Source organism: Podarcis filfolensis, assembly GCF_964270895.1.
Source record: "Podarcis filfolensis genome assembly, chromosome: 10".
Taxonomy (NCBI): domain Eukaryota; kingdom Metazoa; phylum Chordata; class Lepidosauria; order Squamata; family Lacertidae; genus Podarcis; species Podarcis filfolensis.
Genome location: NC_139612.1, coordinates 6925934 through 6952049, shown reverse-complemented (window position 1 = coordinate 6952049; position 26116 = coordinate 6925934). Strand labels below are relative to the sequence as shown.

General features: G+C 43.5%; 1 protein-coding gene across 2 annotated transcripts in view; it reads right to left on the bottom strand.

Annotated features, from left to right (window-relative positions):
* Nucleotides 1-26116, bottom strand: part of LHFPL3 (LHFPL tetraspan subfamily member 3) — a gene marked incomplete at its 5' end in the record, with an annotated part of 238720 nt that overhangs the window by 87204 nt on the left and 125400 nt on the right. The gene's annotated exons all lie outside the window — the stretch shown is intronic.

Genomic DNA, 26116 nt, shown 5'->3' with positions numbered 1-26116 from the left:
AAAGAGAATGACAGAACAATCACACGACTGAGGTTTATATCTCACAACTATTCCCATATTCAGTTATTAAAATGTCTCTACTTTGCGATGCAAAACTTCGTAACCTGCTTATGTCCAAGACAACCACGACATATCCACTGTGCAGAAAATTATGATGCTGCTCAGAAACTTGAAGTTTTATGAACTTTTTGGGGGGTTGGGGGGTAGGAAACCTTCACCTATAACAACTTCTTTTGCTTATTCTCAGACTTTTGGGAAAGTGTTGGGGCTGCAAGACAAGCAGGGAAGTTGATACATCCATTCGTAATGCAAAGCAAACTGACATACTGTAAATTTAAAGTTTGTGCAGCAAATAAAGAGATCCACAATAGTATCTGCATTGTGCTAATGTAAATTTTCAACCATATACAAAAACAACAACAAATATTATGAATCTCTGGCAAAAAACATCCATTTAACAAGTAGTCATTTTCAAGTTCTTACTGATGAATGAAAGCTTCTAACTCCTTGCAGCAGTAGGGGTTTCTAATCAGAGTCCAACTTGAATGATGAAATGCCCTAAGATTTCCAGGATAGTTTTGTCTTGCAGTTCTTCCAACTTCATTAATCTTCTTCTATAAGAAAATTACTTCTGGTTCCCAACTCCCCTTCAGTATAGAAAACAAGCCGTCTGAAATGTCACTGGCCCAAACAAAGACTTTCCTTTCTCTACCACTTGCCTCTTGATTCATGAACCATCAGCAGACTGGTGGTCAAGAAGTGATGAACACGCATCCTAAAAGCATGTCATAGATTTCCCTCAAGTCACTTTGTACCTTGTTTGCTTAACTCTTCCCTGATTTCTGTTTCCTTGCCAAACATAAGCAGACCAAACAGCTGAGAGTCAAGCCAACTTCCACGGATATAACTTTCTTTATGTATGCTACAACAGCAGCTAGAATACTTATTGCAAAGTACTGGAAGACACAGGATCTACCCACACTGGAAGAATGGCAGATGAAGGTGATGGACTACATGGGTTTGGCAGAAATGACGAGCAGAATCCGAGACCAGGGAAGAGAAGCGGCGGAAGAGGAGTGGAAGAAGTTTAAGGATTACTTAAAGAAATACTATAAAATTAATGACAGTTAGAATGATGTTGGGCCTAAAATAAATGGTTACTATTAGTAATGGTTAAGACAGAGAGAATAAGGACGATTAATATAAATCTATAATAAAATAAGGGAAGATTCGCTGAATAATTGTAAGAACTTGGAATACAGAAACGGGAAGCAAGAGGAAGTCGAGGAAGTAAGGTCTAAGAAATTAGGACATGAAATGGTACTTGTTTTTTGTTCTGTTAACGTGTGTTCTTTTTTGTATGTTTTGTTTGTGTTAATATAAAAGCTGTTTAATAAAAAATATTATAAAAAAAAAACTTAAAAAAAAAAAAGAGAGTCAAGCCAACTTCCCTTGAACAAACTCACAGAGGTGACGCCTGACATTTCTGAAAGGCCTTTCCACAGCAATTCTAGCCTGTTATAATCTTGTCACCCACATTTTTGTCTCTTGATAATAATAATAATAACTTTATTATTTATACCCTGCCTGTCTGGCTGTGTCTTTCCCCAGCCATATCCTTTTTATGCCCAACGAAGACCTTCAGTGGTACAGTGGTACCTTGGTTTCCGAACTTAATCCATTCTGGAAGTCCATTCTTAAACCGAAACTGTTCTTAAACCGAGGTGCGCTTTCCCTAATTAGGCCTCCCACCGCCAGTGCCCTTCCACTGTTCAGCTTCCGTTTGTAGACCAAGGTAAAGTTCGCAAACTGGGACACTACTTCCGGTTTTGCGGAGTTCATACACCGAATAGTTCATAAACCGAGGTACCACTCACTGTACTAGGAATTCCCCACAATTCCTGCATAAAAAGGGAAGCTTCTATAAACAGCTGAAGTACAAGGTACTTCAACTCCTATATTTATTTTGTTGCTCATTGATGTTTAAATTATTAAAAATCCTAAATTAGTGTGGGGTGTTTTTCTTGCATAATTGTCACAACCACTGAAAGTGAACAGAGTAAGTCACACAGAACAAAAGACACAACTTTGCTTTGTATGTTAATTTTGTTTGCTTGGAAGAGTGAATAGATTTTAGGTATGAAAATATAGTTAAGAAAATTCAGTGTTATTTTTTCGGCAGCTGCTTACATTGTATGCCTTGAACACTGTAGAAATAATAATTCAGAAGCAATAATTAAGCTGAAATCATGTGGAAGAGAAAAGCAGGCGGTTGTCCACCTTGCTTACAATTAAAATGAACTCACACAGTTTTTTGAAAACAAAATATCAGTTACGTTGAAATTAACTCATAGGATTCCATCTTCAGAATGCAGTACTAGGAAAAGGAGCCCCCATTAGTTTAATGAACTATTTAATAAATGTTATTAGAATTAGTCTTCACATGCAAAAAATAAATTAAAACCGAAGTACACATGTTGTTTAGTCGTTTAGTCGTGTCCGACTCTTCGTGACCCCCTGGACCAGAGCACGCCAGGCACTCCTGTCTTCCACTGCCTTCCGCAGTTTGGTCAGACTCATGTTTGTAGCTTTGAGAACACTGTCCAACCATCTAAGTACACATGTACACTCTTAAATAAGATTACCTAGGCACAGTTTTCATTTGGCATGCTAGGAAGCACAGGCAAGTATTTGAGAGGCAGTCCCAGCAAGGTTTCATTTATCAATTATAAGATCATAAGATCTTTAAAGCAGAAGAGATACTTATAAAATCTACCTATCATTTTTATTTGAAATGGTAGATTTTGACTTTTTAATCCTTCCCAGAGGACCAGGAAATTTTCTGTGCAAGCAATCTCATCCTTTTTTGCCTGGCTGCCATTTTCACAGTTTGTTCACTGCTGCCATGGTTTAGTACAGAAACATGGTGGATGTGATGGGCTGGCAGGAAGAAGAGTAGGAGTGGCAGCTGTCAATGAATGGTGTGTCACACATCCACTATGGCAGGTGTATGTGCCTTTAAGATAATAATAATAATAATAATAATAATAATAATAATAATAATAATAAATTTTATTTATATCCCGCCCTCCCCAGCTGAAGCCGGGCTCAGGGCGGCTAACAACAATCAAATAATCAAACAATCAAATAAACCAACAATCTAAAAATATTTCATTGCCCTCCTAGTGGGGATATCACATCTTTCCTGCTGATATTTGAATCCACAAACTGAGCAATCATTTGCAATATTCTCCCTGTCAAGGAAAACTGGGCAATTTCTGTGTTCATTGACACCATTTCCCCCCAACTTCCCAAAACAAATAATGCTACTTTCCTGTGTACATGCAAATCAGTCTAGGGATTTGATTTATTATATTTCTATGCTGCTTTTCAGTCAAATGAATCCCAAAGCGGCTTACAAACAATAAATAACACAACCATCTGTGTATCTGAAGAAGTGTGCATGCACACAAAAGCTTATACCAAGAACAAACTTAGTCGGTCTCTAAGGTGCTACTAGACTCTCTCTCTCTAAAATCAACTGCGTCAGACCAACACGGCTACCTACCTGAACCTAGTAACAAAACCATGATAGAACATGACAGAACACCACAAATACAGCATATATCGTACAGAATAAATAACAATTTTTCAGCAAAACAATTACAAACTATAAAGCACTGTTAACAGAGCAACAACTAAAACATAATCTAAACACCACAGCTAAAGCAAAAGTCATATTATATGGTGCATTTATAATCCATAAAGCAATATTAACAGCATTAACAAAATAGCACACGAAAGATAAACCAAACACTGTTAAAACAAAAAAAAAAATTTCTTTCCAGTAGCACCTTAAAGACCAACTAAGTTAGTTCTTGGTATGAGCTTTCGTGTGCATGCACACTTCTTCAGATACGTATCTGAAGAAGTGTGCATGCACACGAAAGCTCATACCAAGAACTAACTTAGTTGGTCTTTAAGGTGCTACTGGAAAGAAAAAAAATTTTTTGTTTTGACTATGGCAGACCAACACGCCTACCTATCTATAACTCAAACACTGTTAAGTTCATACACACTCTCTCCATACATGGGCAAAATACACATATACATAATGCTCATGGCAGCAACTTCCTTCTGAAGGTTCCTCAGACTCGAGGGGGTACAGCAGAGGTGAAACCAACCACCCCCTGATGGCAAACAGAGTCTCTCCCCCCTCTCAATTCGTCTTCTGGAAACAGTTCTGTTATGAAGGCTCCTAGGGCCGGAGGCTGGGGCAAGGCAGGTGCAAAAAGTCATTACCTGCTGGCCAACATAGTTTCTGGCTGAACCCACTGGCTTTGTTTGCAGGCCCATGTGGACAGGATCTCTTCTGCTGTTCACCCCTGTCCCCTCACTACTTGCCAAGCTGGCAAGAGCCAAAATGTCAACATTACTTTGCGGCTACTTTGTCAAGCTATGAACAGCAGCTGATGCACTGAAGTTGCTGCCACCGGGCCTTGATCAGTTCTTCCCGCAAGTGCAGAATATGGGCCACCAAGTTCTTCAGGTTAGGACACACAGGTGCTTGTTAAGCTGCACTCTAATAAAGACAAATTAGCCTGAGATACGGTTTTGTCTTGGCTTGCCAGCGGTTTCTCAGATAAGAGGACTTAGTTGAGGCTGTTAGCTGACAAAACACATCAATCCACTGAATTAAGGGGGGAACTTCAGCTCTGCAGACGGTGACACACAGAATGGCCCATGCAGAAACAGTCCCCAACACAAGAGTCTGAGGGCCTCCAGGCTGTCAGTATTTTGTGGGAAAGATTCAAGGACACAATTCAAGCAGTTTAAAGAGCTCTATTGCTCAAGTGAAACAAATCCATTGGAAAAAAAACAGAGAGACGTTTTGTGGTTTGGAAAGTACCTCGGGTTACAGATGCTTCAGGTTACAGATGCTTCAGGCTACAGACTCTGCTAACCCAGAAATAGTACCTCAGGTTAAGAACTTTGCTTCAGGATGAGAACAGAAATTGCGCGGCGGTGGCGCAGTGGCAGCGGAAGGCCCCATTAGCTAAAGTGGTACCTCAAGTTTAAGAACAGTTTCAGGTTAAGAAGGGACCTCCAGAATGAATTAAGTTCTTAACCCGAGGTACCACTGTAATGGAGAAATGCACTGAAAAGTGTCATTGACAAATGATTACTGGGAACACCCTGAATGCAGGATGAATGCTCAATGTCACAGAACCAGCCCATAAGCAAATCAGAACCAATTCTGGGCCTACAAGAAGGAAGTTGTTCATAATATAAAATCGCCACAAATCCAGTCTGGGGGAAAACACACCCAAGGACCACACAGTAAAAAATGGAATACACAGGCATCACTCAGATGCTCTGAAGAAAGGGGATGATGAGGAAGCAGTCTTGTGTTGGTTCAAGAAGAGAGTTTTTGTAAAGCAGGTGATACATGAAATTATTCCCCTCATTAATACACTTTGATTCCAAGTTCTTGAGAGAAGGCCTGTCAGGTTGCAGGGCAGATGGCATAGCAGTGACATATACAACAGCAGACATCTGGCAGACAGGTGTTAGATTTTGTATCTGGTGGCTGGCCAGCAGCTCAAACCTATCTGAGTGGAAATGAAGGTAACTGGAAGGAAGAAGGTGTTTAGCAGGCAGAAAAACAGAACAGAAGAGCGGAACACACTGGCTGTCTACCTTTTCTCACCAAAAGATCAGAAACAGGACCACAGTTCCTAGCGGCACCTTCTGCGTTGATAATCAGCCTCAAGAGTTTTTCTGCAGCAAGGAAATTTCAGTGAGCAGATGTATTATTGCTCCGTAATACATCTGCTCATCTGTTCAGCTGCCAGTTTGGCATCATGCATTTCTGGTATCGCTTTAGCTTGGCTTCCCTCTCTTCGATGTTAATGATGCAGCTCTCAAGTGGAAAACATTAATTTTTTTATCAGTGGTTTAGAGACGACGTAAATAGAAAGTTCTAGGGATGGGCAAATTTGTCAATTTAAGTTTCTCTCAGTTTCTTGTTTTTTTTTCCAGCCTTAAGCTCTGTCCTCTGCATTTCAAAATTATTCATTTTTTTTAAAAAAACAAAATAACTCTAGATGAAAATTCACATGGATTTTTGAATGTGCTTTTCTACTGCTGTGCACATTTACATACACATTTTTTTTAAACAAACATATTTTTGCAGGCAATTTCTCCCAACACAATGAATTTGTGCACACTGTTTTCACTCTTATAAGCAATGTATGCTTTTCTGTTCATATTTTTGGACTGGAGAACTGCATCACCAAATGCGGAGAGGTGCGATTTTTTAAGGACCAACAACAGCTGCATGGAGGTTACTGTTCTGATTTGGGACATGCAAATTAAGTAACGTTAGTAAGCTTCCATTAAAATGTGAACTGTATGGATTTGTTCCCCATCCCCACTTCGTACAGCTTTGCGCGTCATGGTCCCCAAGACCCCCCCCCCCAAAGAAAAACACAATTGACACTTAATTTTTGTTTAAGGTTTTTGGCATAATTTTGGCCACAACTTTATTCAAATTACAGCAATGTGAGTGGTTGCTTAGGCATTGGTAGCACTAACTGACCCCGCACGGGGACAGCTGTGACATTCGCACCCCCCGCGAAGTCAGCAAGGGTAAGTCACCTGGGGAGAGAGATGGGACTGGGAACCATGCCTCACCTCTCCCCAGAATGCTCCCAGGGGCTTGCGTGGCCCTAGCCCCTTGCCAGGGGGTTTCGGACAAAAGCATGGGGAGCCCCTGGGTTCCTTTAACGGAAAACCCTTGAAGCAGCAGCATTTTGGAGGGGCAGGCACAGCCGAATCCATACCCCTCCACCAACCAATTTCAAGACCAATGCCTAACCGCAAACCTTACAAGTTGTGACGATTTGCTACGCAATAGGCAAAAAACAAATGGCACACACTAATCAGCCAAATGGACAAAATTCCTACCAGGCCCCTGCCCCAAAGCAGACGACCCCATGACAGGCATAGCAAGGTCAAGCAAACAGCCTAAAATTAGGGAAGGGAGGGCGGGTGATCCAAAGTAAGCAGTGAAAAGAGGAAGTTCATCACTGCGAGCATTGTATTTAACAAATAGGGCTGTCAATCAACAAATGGCAATATCTAGATTTCCCCACTAACAGCCTGCCCCTGTTTAAAGGATGGCCAAACCATTTGCCTAGTAACAGTGAGGTGTCTTGTCAGCCCCGCCCGCAACCTGTGCTCTCCATGAGGGAGAACACACTTTCTCATAAAACTTTCCATGGTATAAAAACGTGTTTCCCTCCCTCCTTAGGTCCACACCACAAACTAGCTTTTTGTAAACAGCTTTGAGGTCTGTTGTGTCCCGCCCCATCACACAATATATGGATTTTATGCAACAATGGAATGGCCCAGTGAAGTAGAACTATTTACTGCCCTGATATTTTGCGAGAGGGCAGTACATAAATACTTTTATAAATAAATATATAAAATATACTATTACTGATAGGATAGATGGACAGAGCAGAAGTCTTGTGAAATGGCAGACACTATTATGGCACAGAAGAAGAACGGGCCCAAAGATTAAGGCTTTCTGGGAAATGATTTATAATGAAATGAAAAAGGTATTTAAGTATACCTTCTTGAAAAAACCAGAGGCTTTTCTCTTGGGCATAGTCGGCCATTTGGTGCCAAAGAAGGACAGAACTTTTTTTATGTATGCTACAACGGCAGCAAGAATACTTATAGCAAAGCACTGGAAGACTCAAGATCTACCCACTCTGGAGGAATGGCAGATGAAGTTGATTGACTGTATGGGACTGGCAGAAATGACCGGCAGAATCCGCGACCAGGGAGAAAAGTCAGCAGAAGAAGATTGGAAGAAATTTAAGGACTATTTACAGAAATACTATAAAATTAATGAACTTTGAAAAGATGTTGGTTTGAGCTTTGGTGGTCTCTAGCTGTTATGATAAAGATAATGGGGACTAAAATTGTTTAAGTTATTATTTAAAAAAAAGTTGAATGAAAATAAGGCTTATTTTAAAAGGAATGTTAAGAGATTAGGATTTGCTGAATTAACAGGTTGAACTAGAGAACAAGAAGGGGAGGTATGAGGAAGTCAAAGAAATATGTTATTGAAAGATTGTTATTGAAATTGATTTGTTTTTAATATTTTTCTTTTTCTTTTTCTTTTTGTGTTTATATAAAATTGGAAAATCTAATAAATATTTATATAAAAAAAAAAACAGAAGAAGAACGGGGAAGCTTGTGGGTATCCCCAACTATATGAGAACTCCTCTGCTTTAGTAGTTCAGTGGGGGAACAATTCAGCATATGAATAATTATTGTTAAGTGCAGCTGGTTTTTATGGGAGACGGTAAGCTGCTTTGAAGAGGAAGCTCCTCAAAAAGAGGGAATACATTATTAAATGAAATAGAAAAAATGAAAATCAATTCAAATACTGACTTAGGGAGGGATGAAGAATGGCTCTGCTTGTCACTAGTGATATTACTGGCAATATCCAGCAGGTACCCATGATTTTCATATAACCAGGTTACCCAGAACAATTGCCATTGTTAGACATAAGCTTCATGGGAAGAAAATTGGAATTTTCTTACAAGACAGATACCGTGACTTGAGTGTTGGGGAAATGACATGACCCTCCAGCAGAGGTGATGTCTGGAAGGAAAGAACAACTAGATCTGCTACAAATCTATTGTACTAAAAGTGAGCATTTGGAAATTGCTTTTCAACTAGCTGTGACGTAGGATGATGCCACTCTCTGTCAGGAGTCCAGGTTCCCAGCTTGATAACACAGTAAGTGTAGCTAATTAAAAAGGAGGATTTATTACAAAAACAAACAGATAGCTCTGGGCGGCTCTAACAAAGCCTCCGGCATCATCACTCAAGATGACCCTTCTGAAGATCCCTTCCGGCATGGCCAGAAGCAACTGAACTTACGAACCTTACGTCTCTTGTTTTGCTTCCTGTCTTGCAACCCTCCCATTCGCCAACTCCTTGGACTTGGTGGATTAGCCCCCACCTCTTCCTTTTCTGACAGGCTATCTCTGAGTTCTTTTGTGCCTGATTGTGCTTCAGGCGAGCTTTGACTGCGTTCTAGCCTGCTCTCAGCTACTGCCTTATCAGCTTCCCTGTCAAGGTCAGGAAGAGCTGAATTCTGCAGCTGCTGGCTCCCCCTCCCCCCGCTGACAGACTATCATCAAAGCCTCTCTGTTCCTGGCTGTTTTCTGCAGTTGGCTGCAAACCTTCTCTTGGAGCTGGCTTATTCCTGACACTCACCTCTGGCCAACTTTTTTTTTTTGGGGGGTAACTTAACGCGGGTGGCGCTGTGGGTAAAACCTCAGCGCCTAGGACTTGCTGATCGCAAGGTTGGTGGTTCGAATCCCCGCGGCGGGGTGAGCTCCCGTCGTTCGGTCCCAGTTCCTGCCCACCTAGCAGTTCGAAAGCACCCCTAAGTGCAAGTAGATAAATAGGTACCGCTTTATAGCAGGAAGGTAAACGGCGTTTCTGTGTGCGGCACTGGTGCTGGCTCGCCAGATGCAGCTTCGTCATGCTGCCCACGTGACCTGGAAGTATCCTTGGACAGCGCCGGCTCCTGGCCTCTTGAGCGAGATGAGCGTGCAACCCTAGAGTCGGTCACGACTGGCCCGTACGGGCAGGGGTACCTTTACCTTTACCTTTAACTTAATGCTCTGGGACGGTATGTAAAGTACACAAGTAGTGAGAAAATATTTTGAAAAATGTATTTTCATTTGCAGAATGGAAAGAAACACACATTTCCAGATAATTAAAAGGTCACTGTAAAGAACAGAGGGAACAACTTGACTATTCACATTCAAAGAACAAGAAAGTTTCATTTCTTCAACGCTTCATTTCTCTAAACCTCACCACCATTGTTTATATTTTTGAAGGAGAGCCACAGGGCAATGGGGGGGGGGGAGCGGAGGCAGGGAGAAAGGGAATCCCCCCCGCCCCCCAAGAAATAAAGGTCATGGCACTGCCCTCATCTCAAGACATCTTTAGACCAGTGCAGTTTCCTGGTTTGGGGCACCATCTTGGAGGAGAAGAGCGCAGAGCATCTTTATTTGTAGCCCCCCACCCCCAGTATCCGTGGTCATTGCTGTACCCCTCTCACTGTACTCCTGCTGAGCATGACTTGTGTGCTGGAGAAGCTGGTTGTTGAACGCTTTAGTAGTGTGGTGGTCTTGTGAAATGAATGTGTTGACCAAGGTGGCATGGTGTGGGAGAAGAAGGCTGTATTGCGTTGGTGTCATGTGAACAACCGGTTAAACTGCACAGAGCTTGGTCTGATGTCTTGAGGAGAATGCCCCCCACATCTGAATGTTCTGAGATAAGAGTGTCAGGTGAACTGGGTTACCACAGAAATACTGTACTGGCAAACTCGAGGGTATATGTGATGGCCTGGGATTCTGACTCGGATGCTGAACCTGAGGAATCCCAGCCTGCACAGGATTCCCCGCCTCCAGAACCACCTGAGCCGGGGCTGGGGCTTGAGCCTGAAGGGTCCCCGCCTGTGCTGGATCCTCAGGTGCAGGCACCAGCTGAGTCTGCTCTGGCTCCTGAGGTGATGGAGGACCCATTGCCTGCAGGTGCTCCATTCTCAGCCCCGTCAGGGGAGGCTGAGGTTGCCTCTGGGTCCGGTAACCCTCCAGCCTCTCCTGAGCTGCAGAGGCTCAGGGCAGAGAGGCGGAGGGAACTAAGTTCCCGCAGGAGGAGTGCTCACCTCCAGGCCAGGAGAGGCGAGTCACCTGTGGACCGGGGCCGCCCTATGCCTTGGGGCAGATAAAAGCCAGCCAGCCCCAGTCCCAAGTTGCGGGAGCAACATTGTTGGTAGCCAGTTCCTGCCTGCACCCTGTCCTGCTTTCCTGCTGGAGCTCCTGACCTCACCCGACTCCCTGCCTTGTACCCAGCTTCAGCTTTGACGGACAGCCTCCATACTGTACCCTCGACCTCGGACTGGACTCGGACCTCGCCTCATGGTTAAACCACGGGACCAGCACAGTATGGCTTGCTGAGTTATTCACCCTCCCATTGATTCAGGAAATATACCTACACATAGAGACAGGTATAATAGTTTCTGGGGCATTGCTTTCATTCCTTTTGCTTTCATTTCTTTCATTTTCATTCATTTCCTGATGCTGTCCTGTCTGTGTCAGGGTCAGACTCTGAACACGTAAGAGTTAGGGGAAGAGGCTGTGGGTTTTACACAGCAGCATTAGCTAGCATGCTGATAGTGTTAGTGGCTCTCTCTGTGCATGTGTCTCTTTACTTCCAAGAGCAGAAAAAACTGTATATAGCAGATAGCAGTGTTTTGCTTTGTCTTGTGTCTGGAGACAATAAACACTTTGCCACTTTGAACTGTGTGGGAAAGGAGTTTTCCCCTTAACCCGGGACTCTGGAAGAAGGTGCTTGCTGGGAGCCGGAAATCTCTGAAGACTTTCCTGGGACACTACATTCTCTGCTGATACATCACACAGGTTGAGGTGTGGCAAACGATCACCTGACTTCCACAACTCACCAACATACTGGTTTTCAGCAAAGCTGCTCCACACTCCATTCTTTGCACTCAGAGTAGGCAAGATTGGACTCATTACTGAGAGAGGCATCCAAAATACCTTGGAGCACAAAATATATTATTTCTACCTGTTGGCCAGGGGTCAAGATCCAAAGGACCACATGGAGTCAAGATAGCCCTCATGTAGCCCCATCAGAAGCCACCCCACAGTAGAAGCACAAGGAGTAACAGTTCAAAGACAAACTCGTCTCCCACATCTAAAAAATATATTAAAATGTGGGTTTCTCTGAAGCTCAGCCAGGAAGTGCAAGTTGTTATTTATTACATTATCAGCTCAACATTTTTCATTTTAGCAGCTGTCTACTTGATAACTACCTGATAAACTTATATGCCAAAAGTTTACTGCATCTGCATTAGGAAATCAGCCTGGGGAGTTCCTGCTTATGCTAGACTGATTTTTTTGAATCCTTTGACAAGAAATAATTTGACTGCGTTAAACTCTTTGCATCCCAACAACAAACAACTGCTTTGGTGGGCCAACTGCAGAAAAGTGCAAAGGATAATTCAGAAAAAGAGAGAAAGAAGCAGCTAAAGGGACCAACTACTGGTTGCAAAGGAGAGTACCAAGGGATTTAATAACCCCTTTATTAAAACATATATTTTAAGATAGAAAGAACTGTTGAAATAAAGCCTTCTTAGTATGCCCCGAAGGAGACAGAGATCTAATAAATAAAAATAATGTTTGTGGTGGAGGGAGGAAACCATGACATTTTTTTGCAAAGTAGCCTTATGTATGACAAAGAGCAGGTACGTTTTGTGTAACAAAGCAATATTTTTCCACACTCCCTCATGCATCAGAGGGGCACACATTAGTCTCACTGGTCTGTGCTGCCTGTCATGTGCTGTTCTTCACTTATCTCATCTACGGCTCTTCCTGATCTTTTTAACAGTTCCATTAAGTAGAAAAGGAGAGGAAGGGACAATAGGCCCTCGAGGATCCTCCGCTATGCCGTCACTTCATCCACTCTGACATTCAGCAGTGACATTTCCCTGCCTTTCAGAAAGCAGATGCCTCGCCAAACCCGGCAGCGGGGAGAGTATCAGCGACAGTCGCGTCCCCCTCACTGAGGACGCGGGTTATGAATAATGGCAGTAGCAATGGCAGAGGCTGAGGCAAGGGAGAAAATCTTCAGAATTTCCAGATCCTTACTGAAAGAGAGAGGGAAGGCCATTTCACACAACCGGTTTTGTAGAGGGAAGCCACCGCTAGGCAGATTCCTCTTGAGAAACCCTGATTTCCCACACAAATAGGGCTGCAAATGCTGGTGTGAGAGGTGCCAACATGCTCAAGGCATCCGTACGTGGGCACCACCACCAAGAAGGCCCTCAGCTTCACCTCAGATGGTGGGAGAACCTGTAGGAGGCCCTCCATTGGAGATCTAAGTGGGACACATGGAGATGGGCAATCTTTTGAAGTACAGTGGTACCTCGGGTTAAGTACTTAATTCGTTCTGGAGGTCCATTCTTAACCTGAAACTGTTCTTAACCTGAAGCACCACTTTAGCTAATGGGGCCTCCCGCTGCTGCTGCGCCGCCAGAGCACGATTTCTGTTCTCATCCTGAAGCAAAGTTCTTAACCCGAGGTAATATTTCTGGGTTAGCGGAGTCTGTAACCTGAAGCGTATGTAACCCAAGGTACCACTGTACCCTGGTCCAAAGCCACAAAGGGTTTTTAACCAGCCATTTTTTGGGACTGGGTGCTGGTGCATTAAGCACAGCACAGGTATAATAAGATAATAAAACCTAGTCCCAGTCAGTATAGCGTTCTCTGTTAGGGAAGATAAGTTACTCTGCAACAGAATGCAGGCTTAGCCACAAGGTATGGCATGCCCACATCAGACAGAGTAAGGGCAGAATGTGCCCACTACATTATAAGTGTGATCGGATTTATTATGTCTGGGTTTGCCTCCCACCTATGGTTGCTATTTAACAAAAACAACAAGAATGTAATATAGGGCTTGGCCCCCAGAGAAGCTTCAGTGTATGTGAGCTGCCAACACTGGTTTGACATTGTTCCACTGTGTTACCTAGGGCTAGTTCACACATGCAATACAAACGTCATTTGATTTCTCATCACTTGACTACGCAGCCATTGGTGGTTGGAAGCAGGGAACATGTGAATCATGTCTAGGATGATGTGAAAACTTCATTTGTAGACTTTGATCTGTGATTGCTTACTCACACATCCAAGCGAGCTGTGATGCATGTGTGAAGCAGTCAATAGTCTACAGGACTTTCTGTTATCCAGTTTGTCACATTTCTACACCATTAACTCATTGTGCTGCTTCACACATAACACCAAGCCAAACTATGGTTTGGTGCAAACGCACAGGCTCATGCAATGGAGATGATGTCCACTTTGCTCCTCCACCAGACCAACTGATGCATTGCTGTGAGCTAAGCCATGGTTTGTCTTCTGAACCTGGGATCACGGTTTGTCTTGTTCCACACAAACAACTAGAAGTTAACGAAGAATTACAGATCTTGGGTTTACAGTTTGTGATTTGTCTTGGGTCAGGTTCGGCTGATACACCAAGTCAAATCATGGTTCAGTTTCCAGCAGCGCAGAAGCAAGAGGACTAGGGGAGGAGTACAGCAGCCATGATCTCCTCGCCAGGAGTGCTTATGTCCACCCTAAGCCATGCTTTGGTTTAGCGTTATATGCAAACCAGCTCTTTGTCTCTTCCAATGTCTCAGTCACTGCAGCTTCCTATACCGCATTCCTGATTAAGTCTTACGGTGCATTTGTAACACTGAAAGTGGGTCCTTGGCTAAGCCCTGCATGTACTAGAGGACTGAATATGTGTGACAGAAATAAAATAAAAATTAAAAATAAAAATTCAGGTTCTCTGCCCTTGAATGCTATGTTCTGTCCACCAGTAAGAAAAATACCTGAGGTGATTTAATTCCATTATCATCTGCTCCCCCAAAGAAGAATCTGACTGCACAGTGGAAAATATTAACCTCATTGTTCCTTAACATAGGCTAACGTAAGAGGAACCTGTCAGGGAACTGCCATCAGCTCAGAGGCGAGAGGTGGAAGGGCTGTTGGGTTACAGGGAGCCTCCAAAGATCGTGAGAAGCAGCACTTCCTCCGCGGAGGAGGGAAGCCACGCCTCTAGTGGGGGAGGGTTGCAGGGCTCGGAGGATGCAAGGGAGAGCCACAGCACTGAGCAGGAGCAAAGCAGGGGGGAGGCAGGTCCCCCTTTGCCCACGCCCTCTCTGCGCAGTCGGTTTACGCGCAGAGAGGGGAGGCGTAGGATGGGGGTCAAGAGACTACTCTGCTGGGGAAAGTTTAAGGACCGCCCACTCCCAGATTCTGCTAGTGACTGAGCAAGACATGGAATTGAGACGTTCTGCACTGTGAATGTTTTTGCACCGATAATAAAGCCTTTGAGAAGACCAGTGGGGGTCTTGCCTGTTTGCTCTCGAGCAACCACTCCGGCACACATAACAGAACCATTCTCAATTTAGCAGTACAATAAAGAGAACTGAGTCGATTGTGGAAGTATCTTCTCTTTGATAAGCAGAAAATACAGTTGCAGTCTCCTATTAGAAGATGTTGCCAAATTGAGTTAATTGCTTAAGAGGCATCTTTGATGTCACACTAGGTTTCAACTTAGGCTTGGAGGGAACAACTTTTTCTCATCTGTTTTGTGGGTCTGAATTTGCAAACATCTCCTAACAGCTTCAAGCCACTGACAATGCGTTAGATTTATCAGTGCAACTTTATGGTCTATGTAGATAAAGTTGTACAGATCTGCAAATTAATGGTCCTTTGAAACCACCACCCCAGCTTCACGCACAGATGCAAGGACCATTAAGTAATCCCGTTGCAGTAAATGGTTGTGTATGCTTGGCTACCACAGACTGTACTTCACTGCGTGACACCCTTGCGCCTCCTGTAAGCTTAGCTGGAACACCAGATAGCAGGTTTGGTCTCTAAATATATATACTTATCTATAAGGCTGCTCTACTGGAGCTGGGAATGGCCATTCAAAGAAAAATGGCACCACATGCAGCACAATAATGGACTTTTTGAAACTTGTATATATCCTCCACTGAAAAAATGCTGGGGTACATTTTCACTTGGGTGTCTGTACAGACTGGATGGAAAAGAAAAACACAATAGGCATGCATAGGGGTAAAATTCTGCCCAAGCCACCTTATTAAAGGTGTCTGTGTCTTGGTTTGCTGCTGGTCTTTCAGGCCTTGTTCGTTTTGTAATGTCCCCTCCTACGGGACAAAGCAGGTCCCGTCTTTTCTCTGTCCTTCCTCTTCAAAACATTTGTCCACTGCAGCAAAATGTGTCAGCAGTCAATGGTGGCACTTAACAGTACTTTTTTCCCTTTAAAAAGTAGGCATTCTTAAATTCCAGCTGTGCTAAATAGAATAATCCTACTGCTCTATCAAATGCAATGAATACAGAGGTAGCAGATATTTGGAGGTTGCTGTGTTTACAGCAGTTCTCGAGTAAGGTGTAATTACAATCATCTGAAAAATGATTTGGGGCTGTATTCTGCTTTGCTACCTCTTGCTTTCTGGAATCATCTTTTTTTTGGAAAATTCGCTGTTTTTTTAGCATGTAATGAATTATTGCATTGCTTCCATGCTGCGGGGGGAGGGGGAGAACAAGAGAAAATAAATTGGGCCATTTGAAGTTTTTGTAAATTTGATTGCTTCTACCTGCAGAACATACATTTGTCTCTTAGATTTTATAAATTTTCATTTTCCCGGTATGATATATTGAATTTCAGTCCCACACAATTTTTCTCTTTTCATGGACTTTGGAGAAGGCATGCTTGATTTACAATGGAAGGAAGGAGAGAAAAAGAATATAAATCCACATATATATTTGACTAGAATGCAGCAACTTCCATCAGCAAAGGATGCTTAATGCCACTTTAATTGAAACATGTCCATTTCTCATCAAAGTTCCTCATTCACAGAGGGAGCACAATGCCTTGTCTTGAGCTGACAGGACCTATAAATAGTTCACAACCGAACCCCCCCAGTCCTTATCACATATTCTTTCTCTCAACTAACCAAACGTCACAGATTGCATCTTCCTCCCTGGTTCCTTCTTTTTCTTAAGCCTTTCAGTTTCAGAAACCTAGCTGAACAGAATAGATTTGAAGGGGTTTCTCCTGCAATTCAGCAGATTATGCTTTCAATTAGACAATGGAGTGGTTTTAAATCGAGGGTAATAAAGGAAGCTTTCAGATTACGTTCTGGGGAGCCCCGGGGTTTACTGGGAACTTTTCAGTGGTTCCTCAGTGTAGTGGCTGTAATGGCAGATTGTGCCTCCAATAAAGATCCATCTTTGCAATGTGTAGCCATAGGAGAGCATGGGTGTGCTCTTGGTTGAACTGTCACTTTAAAAAAAGCAATAAGGAGGCCCAAAAGACCTGAGCAGCACCCAACATGAATAGGGTCTGCACCTACAACCCAGAATCCTATAGAAAACACTGGGATTCCATGGCAAATGAATTGGTGTGGAAATGTCTTCCTGAAAGCACAACGTATCAAAAACACTGCTCTATAATCTGGTCTCTACAGCTCCATCAGGTAATGTGACTTTCAAACGGTTTGACTTCACCCTCAAAGGCACACTCCTCCATTGCCCCCCGAGACAGACAGGTGCTAACAAGGATAATCTGTGTGTTTTTCTGGACTGATTTTGCAGCATAGAGGCCAGTGTAGATTATAAATGGATCCATCATCTAAACATGCTACAACTATGTTGTTGTTATTGAATGAAACCTGCTTTTGCTCTGAATCTGAGAAAAGCTCTGCATTTATGCTTGCAGTTTTTTAAAAAAGAAAAAGATGGATGCAATAGGCAATGGCATGTCTGCACTAGAAATTAACTGAATTGAGAAAGGCTATGCAGAGTTCACAGAAATTGAGAAGAGCCAAAGGAGCAGTGTATGGGAGAGGCCAAGAAAACAATGGGGGCATTCATGATGTGTGATCAGTGGGTATTATGAAAACAGGGTAATGATTGTGGCTTTGCTATCTTTTGGGTAGACTCCCTGTTCCACACAGATACTTAGAAAATGAGGAAATGTGCAAAGTAAAAATTAAGCTGCAGACAATGGAGTGTAGTTTCACTTCTATTCTGCCAGAAAAAACCTCACTGGTTTTCTGTGGGAAGGGGTACAGGTTATAGGGAGATATTTGTTTCTGATTTCAAATATGTATAAATATCTGGTCTTAGCTAACGATGCCACTATATAATTAGAACTGTTTGCCTTTGAACAATGAATAATCTTCGGCAGGAAAATATGTAACTAAAAGCAATGTGAATGATGCTGTACCCTATGTCTCAAACAGTGGGTCACAGTGGAGTAAATATTTTAGTTACAGTCATTACCAACACACCACACCCCTAATATGCCATTAAAAAAACAACTGTTGCCAAGATTGTTTCAAAAAAATGTTAAGGTTATATTAGACACTTTATCAAGTATCTATTTTCAGTTCATAAAAAGTTAGTTATGACAGCGGTATTATGTTTGTTGTAAACAACAAAAAGAGATCTAACTAGGATGTTTTCTAGCTCAGCTTTTCTTCAATATGCTAGCAAAGAGTGTGCAATCTGGTGTTTATTGAAAGACTTTTATTATATTGATCTTATATATGTGAAGGCTGGAGCATTCAAATGTGTGAACCCATATACATTTAATGAGCTCTTTCTGAAATCTACCTGAATCTGCCTTTAAAAGCCGCCTCCATGAATAACTTTTCACAATAATCCTATGGAAATGTGTTGCGTTATCCAATTGCTCTGCAGAATCAACGTTTTCCTTAGCTTGTTACAATCATTAGTTTTGTACCATCCATAACAGGCAAATGATATAATGATATAATATTTCTATAGGGCTTAGCACTCCGTATATTACTACTATCTTGTTGTAAAAAAGGATTTAGAAATTCAGCCATGTTCCCATACGTGGGTTGTCAAGTGGGCTTGCTTATTTCATTATGTGTTGCAACACAACCTGAACTATATTTCTGAAGCATAAATCAGTTGCTTCTTTTCAGCTGTATCTCCGATCTTTTGCACCAGCCATTCAAATATTTGATGATCTATAATAGCTCTCTAATTATCTTGTCTTTTAATGGAAAAAGGCCCCAAACCTCCCATCTTTCCTACACCTTTGAATTCATAATCATTTTGACACTTTCCATCCTCTGCATCTGCCAACAAATTTAGCTACGTAGACTCATAGGCTTGTGGAGTTGCATTACTTGACAATACAAGTATCTCAGTCAAAAATATTTAATAAATTCTTGTAGAGCTTGAGGTAGGTGACCGAGCCACAGTCACCAGGTTTTTTTTTGGGGGGGGCGGGGATATGCACTAAAGCCATTGATTCTGCCAGTGAGCAGGTACAATGCTAATCATTTAGAGCCCCCAAGTTTGAACCGAGATCTTCCATTGTATATACAAAGTCAGTTAATCCTCCATAAGAGCTGGCACACGCCCTCAATGGGTGTATAATGCAAATATAGTGACTTTCGGAGGAAGACAGTGGGAGCTAGAAGCATTCTGAGACAGTAGGAAGTATTGCAGCAGCAGCATTTCTGGGTTTCTCACCTGAAACTCAAATCAGTGTGCAGCTACATGAGAAAAACCTAAAAAGCTGCAGGAGAGAAGGAAATGTGGGAGGAATACATTATCTGAACCAATTACAATAAGCTGGTATTTTTTTAAAATATAAAAAATGCTGCAGATGTTGAAGGCTGTGTTGTGATGAATGGGAACCATAAATAGCAGCATGTTTTCTGAGGGTCTATCACATTTTTCCTAGAGATAGTATATAACTTTAGAGTAAGCCAGAATCAGAAATAACTCTTAACCTTCTTCACATTTGCACTGCTGCCTTCAGCGTAAACATCTGATAGGTCTGGAACTGTAGTCTTTTAAACCGCCTTCATTTTAATTACCCACAAGGGCAGTTGACAATGCATAAGTCAGACGTGGGTTGCAAATTTGGTTTTTGGCTGAAGACGAGAAAGCTCTGCTGTTAAGTTGGCAGCATGGGAGCTACTCCTGGACAACTTCTTCCCATGCCACCAGGGCAACATGAGAAGGTCAAGGCCACAGGGAGGAGGCTTACACTTTGACTGCAAACCAGCATTGTGAGTCAAGGACCCGCCACATGCTTAGGGCTAAATAAGACACAAGGACACATGTATTTTAGGTTAATGGGCTAAAGAAGGCCACAACTTTATTGGTTACAGCATGTGAGTGGTATTGGCTTAGGCATTGGGTCAAACAATCTATATATGACTCCACCCCGTGCAGCAGGGAGTCATTTGAAGGTTAACAACCAGTGGGAGGAGCTTGTTGATGCAAATACAACTGGAAGCTTCCCCTGATGTCACCGGGGGTCGTGCCATGGCCCTAGCCACCAGCAGGTCATTGGACAGGATCCACGAACGCCGGATTCCTTTAATGGAATACCCAACAAGGGGAGGGGTAGGTGCTGGCCACAACCTGCCCTCCAGCGCACGACACATATTTCAATGCCTAACCACCAATACCCAAAATGTTGTGACGATTTGCTATGAGGTAGGCAAAAAACCAAGAGGCAATTTGCCAAATGGATAAAAATTCCTACCAGGCCCCCTGTGCAACCAGGGCAACCAACCAAAGTCCATAGCAAGGTCAAAAGCATAAATATGACCTAAAGGGAAGGCGGGCGGGTGATCCGTTGACTCCAGGCCGCGGCCGCTTGAATGTGGCTAAACCCCGCCCCCAAGTCAGCCCTATTGGCTGGCCTGAGGGGTGCGGCGTGACAACCGGGAAAATGATGCAGGGGGCCGAATACGCCCCCCCCCGCTGATGTGGGAATGGCTCCAGCTCACAACACCTGGTAGGAGGAGAGGTTTTGTTCCAGGACCAGGAAGATGGAGGGATTTCTTCCCTTCCTTAACAGCAACCTTGTATGTGTGCCTGCAAACCCAATTCCATTCTAATGGCTAATCTGTTGCGGAGAGAAGCAAACACAGATCTCTTCTATTCAGGCTAGAGCACAGACAACAGCTCCGGCTCCCAGCACTGCAGCACAGGAAAAAGGAAGACACTTTGTTTAGCGCCAGAGGTCTGCAAATGAATAGCAGAAAGTCATTTGGTTACCAAGGAAACCGAACAGCAGTATAGCTGGTGCTTCATTGAAACCACGATCAGGAGAGAGAAATAATGTGTTATTGCAATATATTGTGTCAAGAACATCAATATAACATGGCAAGGCGGGGGTGGGGGCAAGCCATCCTCCAGACTTTATCAACGCCTGCTATTTTTAGTAACAAAACTATTCTTTTTATGGGGCTTCTATTTATGACAGTACACAGGGTACAGGTGGGTCTGTGGTTTCCAAACAGGGTCTTAATTGTGGAGGGGGGCATTCTTTGGTTGAATCTGAATTGCAGAGATCAAATTTAAAATTACAAAAACACAAAGGGATGGAAAAAGGCGCACGGGGTTGTGTGAGACACACATTCTAGGCACAGGTGCCTCTGACTCTCTCACTTTCTTTTTTGTTTCCCCTTAAGGATGCTTAAGTCAGTGGTAAAGCAGATGAAAGACAAGTAAATTTTTTGAGGTCTTAGAACAAAGGAAGGAAGTCAATTTGTGTTTATGTACGTAATGATATGGTTTTTTTTCTGTAGATGTGCGCTTTTTCGTTTTTGTTTAGTTTAGTTTTGTTTCCTTTGCTTTTTTTCCCTTTTTTTTGTATGTTCTGGTTTTTTTTTTGTTTGTATAGTATTATTTTGGATTCAATGTTTGTAATTTTTGTTATGATTCTGCATTGAAAATAAAAAAAAATCAAAAAAAGAAAAGAAAAGAAAGACAAGTACTGAAGTACAGCTTCCCTGCTCCCTCCATAAAACTTGTGATGGTGGTTTTCAAAAGCACCCCTGAGCGCAGGGGATTCACAGAGCTGTTGTTGGCATCCGTCTGTCTCAAGACAGTGAGCCTCTGGGGGTGAAGTCAAACTGATGTGTAAGCACCACCGAAGTGACCTCTCTGGGGTGCAAGGCTGGGCAGGGTGTCTGGAGGTCATGGGCTGCCCAGACAACAATAATGCCCCCCCCCCTTACTGGCCTCACCGATGTGCTTCAAAGAAAGCAGAGCAAGACATTTGACACCAGCTGGGCTGCAGGAGCTGCTGGAAAGACACATACAAGGTGCTATCCAACCGCCTTAGGGATTCCACTCTGGATTTCTGCAAGGTTTACTCCTTAGCCTTTACAGAGTAGTATAAGTTTCTGCGTTTCAGTGGAAGGGGAGACAAAGGAACCAAAGAGATGTACAGATACAAGGATAATGGAGAACAAAAACGCATTAATGCAGCTTCACATACTTAAGGTCGGCAGATTATGGGGTCCACCTGCAATAGCTACTGCACCAGGGCAAAAAGTAAAAGGTAAAGGTACCCCTGCCCGTATGGGCCAGTCTTGACAGACTCTAGGGTTGTGCGCTCATCTCACTCTAGAGGCCGGGAGCCAGCGCTGTCCGCAGACACTTCCGGGTCACGTGGCCAGCGTGACAAGCTGCATCTGGCGAGCCAGCGCAGCACATGGAATGCCGTTTACCTTCCCGCTGGTAAGCGGTCCCTATTTATCTACTTGCACCCGGGGGTGCTTTCAAACTGCTAGGTTGGCAGGCGCTGGGACCGAACGACGGGAGCGCACCCCGCCGCGGGGATTCGAACCGCCGACCATGCGATCAGCAAGTCCTAGGCACTGAGGTTTTACCCACAGCGCCACCCGCGTCCCTATCGCACCAGGGCTAAGAGTAGCCCAATATGATGGGATCTTGTGGCCCAGGCCCCTGCAGCACCAAAGGCTAAAACCCAATACAGTGGTACCTTGGGTTAAGAACTTTATTCGTTCTGGAGGTCTGTTCTTAACCTGAAACTGTTCTTAACCTGAAGCACCACTTTAGCTAATGGGGTCTCCCGCTGCTGCTGCGCCACCGCTGCACGATTTCTGTTCTCATCCTGAAGCAAAGTTCTTAACCCGAGGTAATATTTCTGGGTTAGCGGAGTCTGTAACCTGAAGTGTATGTAACCCGAGGTACCACTGTAGCAAGTTTAAGGGTTAACATAAGAACTGCCAACATTTCTCTGGAGACCTTAGCAACTACATTGCCACCCAACTGTGAAATCATTCATCACAGCCTAAGTTATCCACGTGTGAAGAGCTTCCATCAACATGGATGATAATGGCATGGGCACTTGCAATCCGTTCAGTACTCTAGTCCACAAACAACAGGCAGTCTCTGGAAAGAGGTCACAGCACCTTCTCCATCAAAGTAGCGGCGTCTGGTTAGCACGAGGGTAGAGGACAGGCTTGCAGGGGACGTGTGTCAGTGGTCAGGGACGGAGGAATGGGGTGCGGGTCGCCCCGGGTTTTCACCACTGAGGGGGGTGACAAAATGCCAGGTGGCACTCACCACAGGGCCTGCAGCGTGCCTGAGCCATGCGTCTCTCCTGGGAGAGACACAGTGGCTTGGGCACGCACAGGCTCCGCACTGCCCAAATGGTCCACCTGCTGCCTCTCCTCCAGCTGTAGGGCAGCTGAGTGGGAGGAGGCAGGCAAACTCCAGAGGCCCCACGATGCGCTCCGCCCCTATGGACCACTCACCCTGCCCTCACCTCGCCCCTATGGGCAGCTTGCACCACCCCTGGGCACACTGCCCCAGGCGCCCGAGTGGCTTCCTCCGTCACTGTCAGTGGTTGGTAGGGTCAGAGGCAACTAGTGAGTGGGGCAATAGCTGTGGCCCTTAACTTTTGTTCAGCTCCAAGGTCCTGAAATATTCAGCCTCCAAGCTGGAGATCCCCTACTCCTTGCATTAGGACAACTTTAAAACTTAAATGAAAGATAACTCTATCCAACAATAGTACAGTGGTACATCTGGTTGCGAACGGGATCCGTTCCAGAGGCCCGTTCGCAACATGAAAAGCCCGCAATCTGTAGTGCCGTTTCTGTGCAGGTGCACAGCGCGATTTGGTGCTTGTGCTGATGCGCAAAGCGTGATTTAGCGCTTCTGCACATGCGCAAACGGCTAAACCTGGAAATAACCCTTTCCGGTACTTCCAGGTTGCCGTGGGACGCAACCTGAAAAAACGTAACATGCGCAAACGTAACATTAGGTATGACTGTATTTGTGGTGGGTATGTATTTTGCCCACACAGTTCTATAGACAATCCTCCTGAGCTGAAGCAGAGTCTGGTATTCTTCCAACAGAACCTGCTTCAGACAAAAGGGTGACGCTGCTGCTGTTGAGGAATTAAAAAACTCTTTTATGGTCAAGGATCTTAGGAAAGGGTTCAGAGATCCTGAAAGAAATGAAACCCAATAAACAAATTTTATTGCAGAACATTTAATGCTTTAAAAGCATTTGGGAACCGAATTTCCTTCTTCAGAAATGATCTTAGACTTTCTGAAGAAGCTTACATAGATGCTGCTGCTTGCTGGACACCAGAAGGAAGGGTTTGGGGAGCAGCCACAGCCCCATGGTAGAGCACTGGCTTTGCATGCAAAGGGTGGAAGGGTCAATCCCTGGCATCCAGGTAGGGCTATGAAAGACCCCTGTCTGAATTACTGCTGGCCAGTGACTGATAGATAGATAGAATCTGTATTTGCAACAGTCACAAGCCATAACAATAAAACAAAATACAATGTATTTAGGTAAAGGTAAAGGGACCCCTGACCATTAGGTCCAGTCGTGGCCGACTCTGGGGTTGTGGCGCTCATCTCGCTTTATTGGCCGAGGGAGCCAGCGTACAGCTTCTGGGTCATGTGGCCAGCATGACTAAGCCGCTTCTGGTGAACCAGAGTAGTACATGGAAACGCCTTTTACCTTCCCGCCAGAGCGGTACCTATTTATCTACTTGCACTTTGACGTGCTTTCGAACTGCTAGGTGGGCAGGAGCAGGGACCGAGCAACGGGAGCTCACCCCGTCGCAGGGATTCGAACCACTGACCTTCTGATCGGCAAGTCCTAGGCTCAGTGGTTTAACCCACAGCGCCACCCGTGTCCCAATCGGGTGTACAATGTATTTAGGGTAGAGCTATATGCTTACCTATACAAAGCATGTTCTAGAGGTTTACAGCAACACAAATGGCAGAATTAATACATAGTCCTTTAGCTGCAGATAATACATGTGAACCAATAGGCTTTATTTAGATTAAAAAAAACTGAGGAGTGTTAAAACGTTAATCAAATAATAGATCTTATTATACTTTCCCCTGCTATTTTTTTTAATTTATTTTTTGCAGAAATATCTAAGCTAGATGGACCATTGGTCTGATTTGGTAAAATGCAGCTTCTTATATTCCTAGGCATTTGTCCAAGTCATATGAAACTTCAGACAGGTCTCAGAGTTGACAAGTCTGTCATGGAAAATACTAAGGTGAATCAAGATAAAGCTTGAAAAAGAAAATGATATATACTGAAAAGCTCACAAATGGGCAGAATGATGAACAGTTTGTTAACAAGCTGCACACTCTGAATACTTATTCTGGTTTATTCACATAGATATCCCCACCCCTCCAACAAGAAGCCTTCTAAGTACTTAATTTGCTTTGCTCCATTGATTTTAATTAATCTTGCCCAAGGCTGGTAAGGCTGATGAGCCTGGAGAACTTTAGAAAGGCAACAGCCAAATGGTTGCTTTCGTCTGCTTCAGATTTCTTAAACTCCTTCTGGTGCATTGCTAACACCTTAAGTCACCACTGCAATTGTATGTAGCCAGAGACAAAAACCTACAGTCTGGGATTGATGCAGACATCATGAACAGAAACCTTTAACATTTGCAGAAATCAATCATTTCTTATTTCTAATATAATGTACAAGAGAAGATGGATCCTAACTACTCAACCCACTCCATAATCAGTTGTCAGGGGTGTGCAGTTAATATTTTTGAGGGTGAGGAGTGAGAGAGGAGGCTTGAATCTCCGGAGTTCATTGAAGGTGGCTCAACTCTATGCGTTCCATCTCAAAGGAATTAGAGCTTGATTCAGAGCTGAAGAATTTCCTTGGGAGTCAGGTCATCTCTTTGGAGCCATTCACACATTAATATTTTATTATAGTATATTACAATATATACTATAGTATAGTATATTGTATTTTAAAATGGGGTTTCACAGTTTTTAGGGGTTTTTGAATGTTTTATGTAGTTTTTCAATTTCATTGTTCTGTATGGGACAATGATAATACAGATATTGTATATTGTATTATATTTTGTAATAAAATCAGCAGAAGTAATATAGCTAACCCAAATCCATATGAAGACAATGATTAAAGAGGTAAAGGTAAAAGGCAAAGGTAAAGGACCCCTGGATGGTTAAGTCCAGTCAAAGGCGACTATGGGGTTACGGCGCTCATCTCGCTTTCAGGCCAATCAAAGAGGTACCCATTAACAAATATATCCTAATGTAATCCATATGTCTACAGAGAGTCACTCTACTGGAACA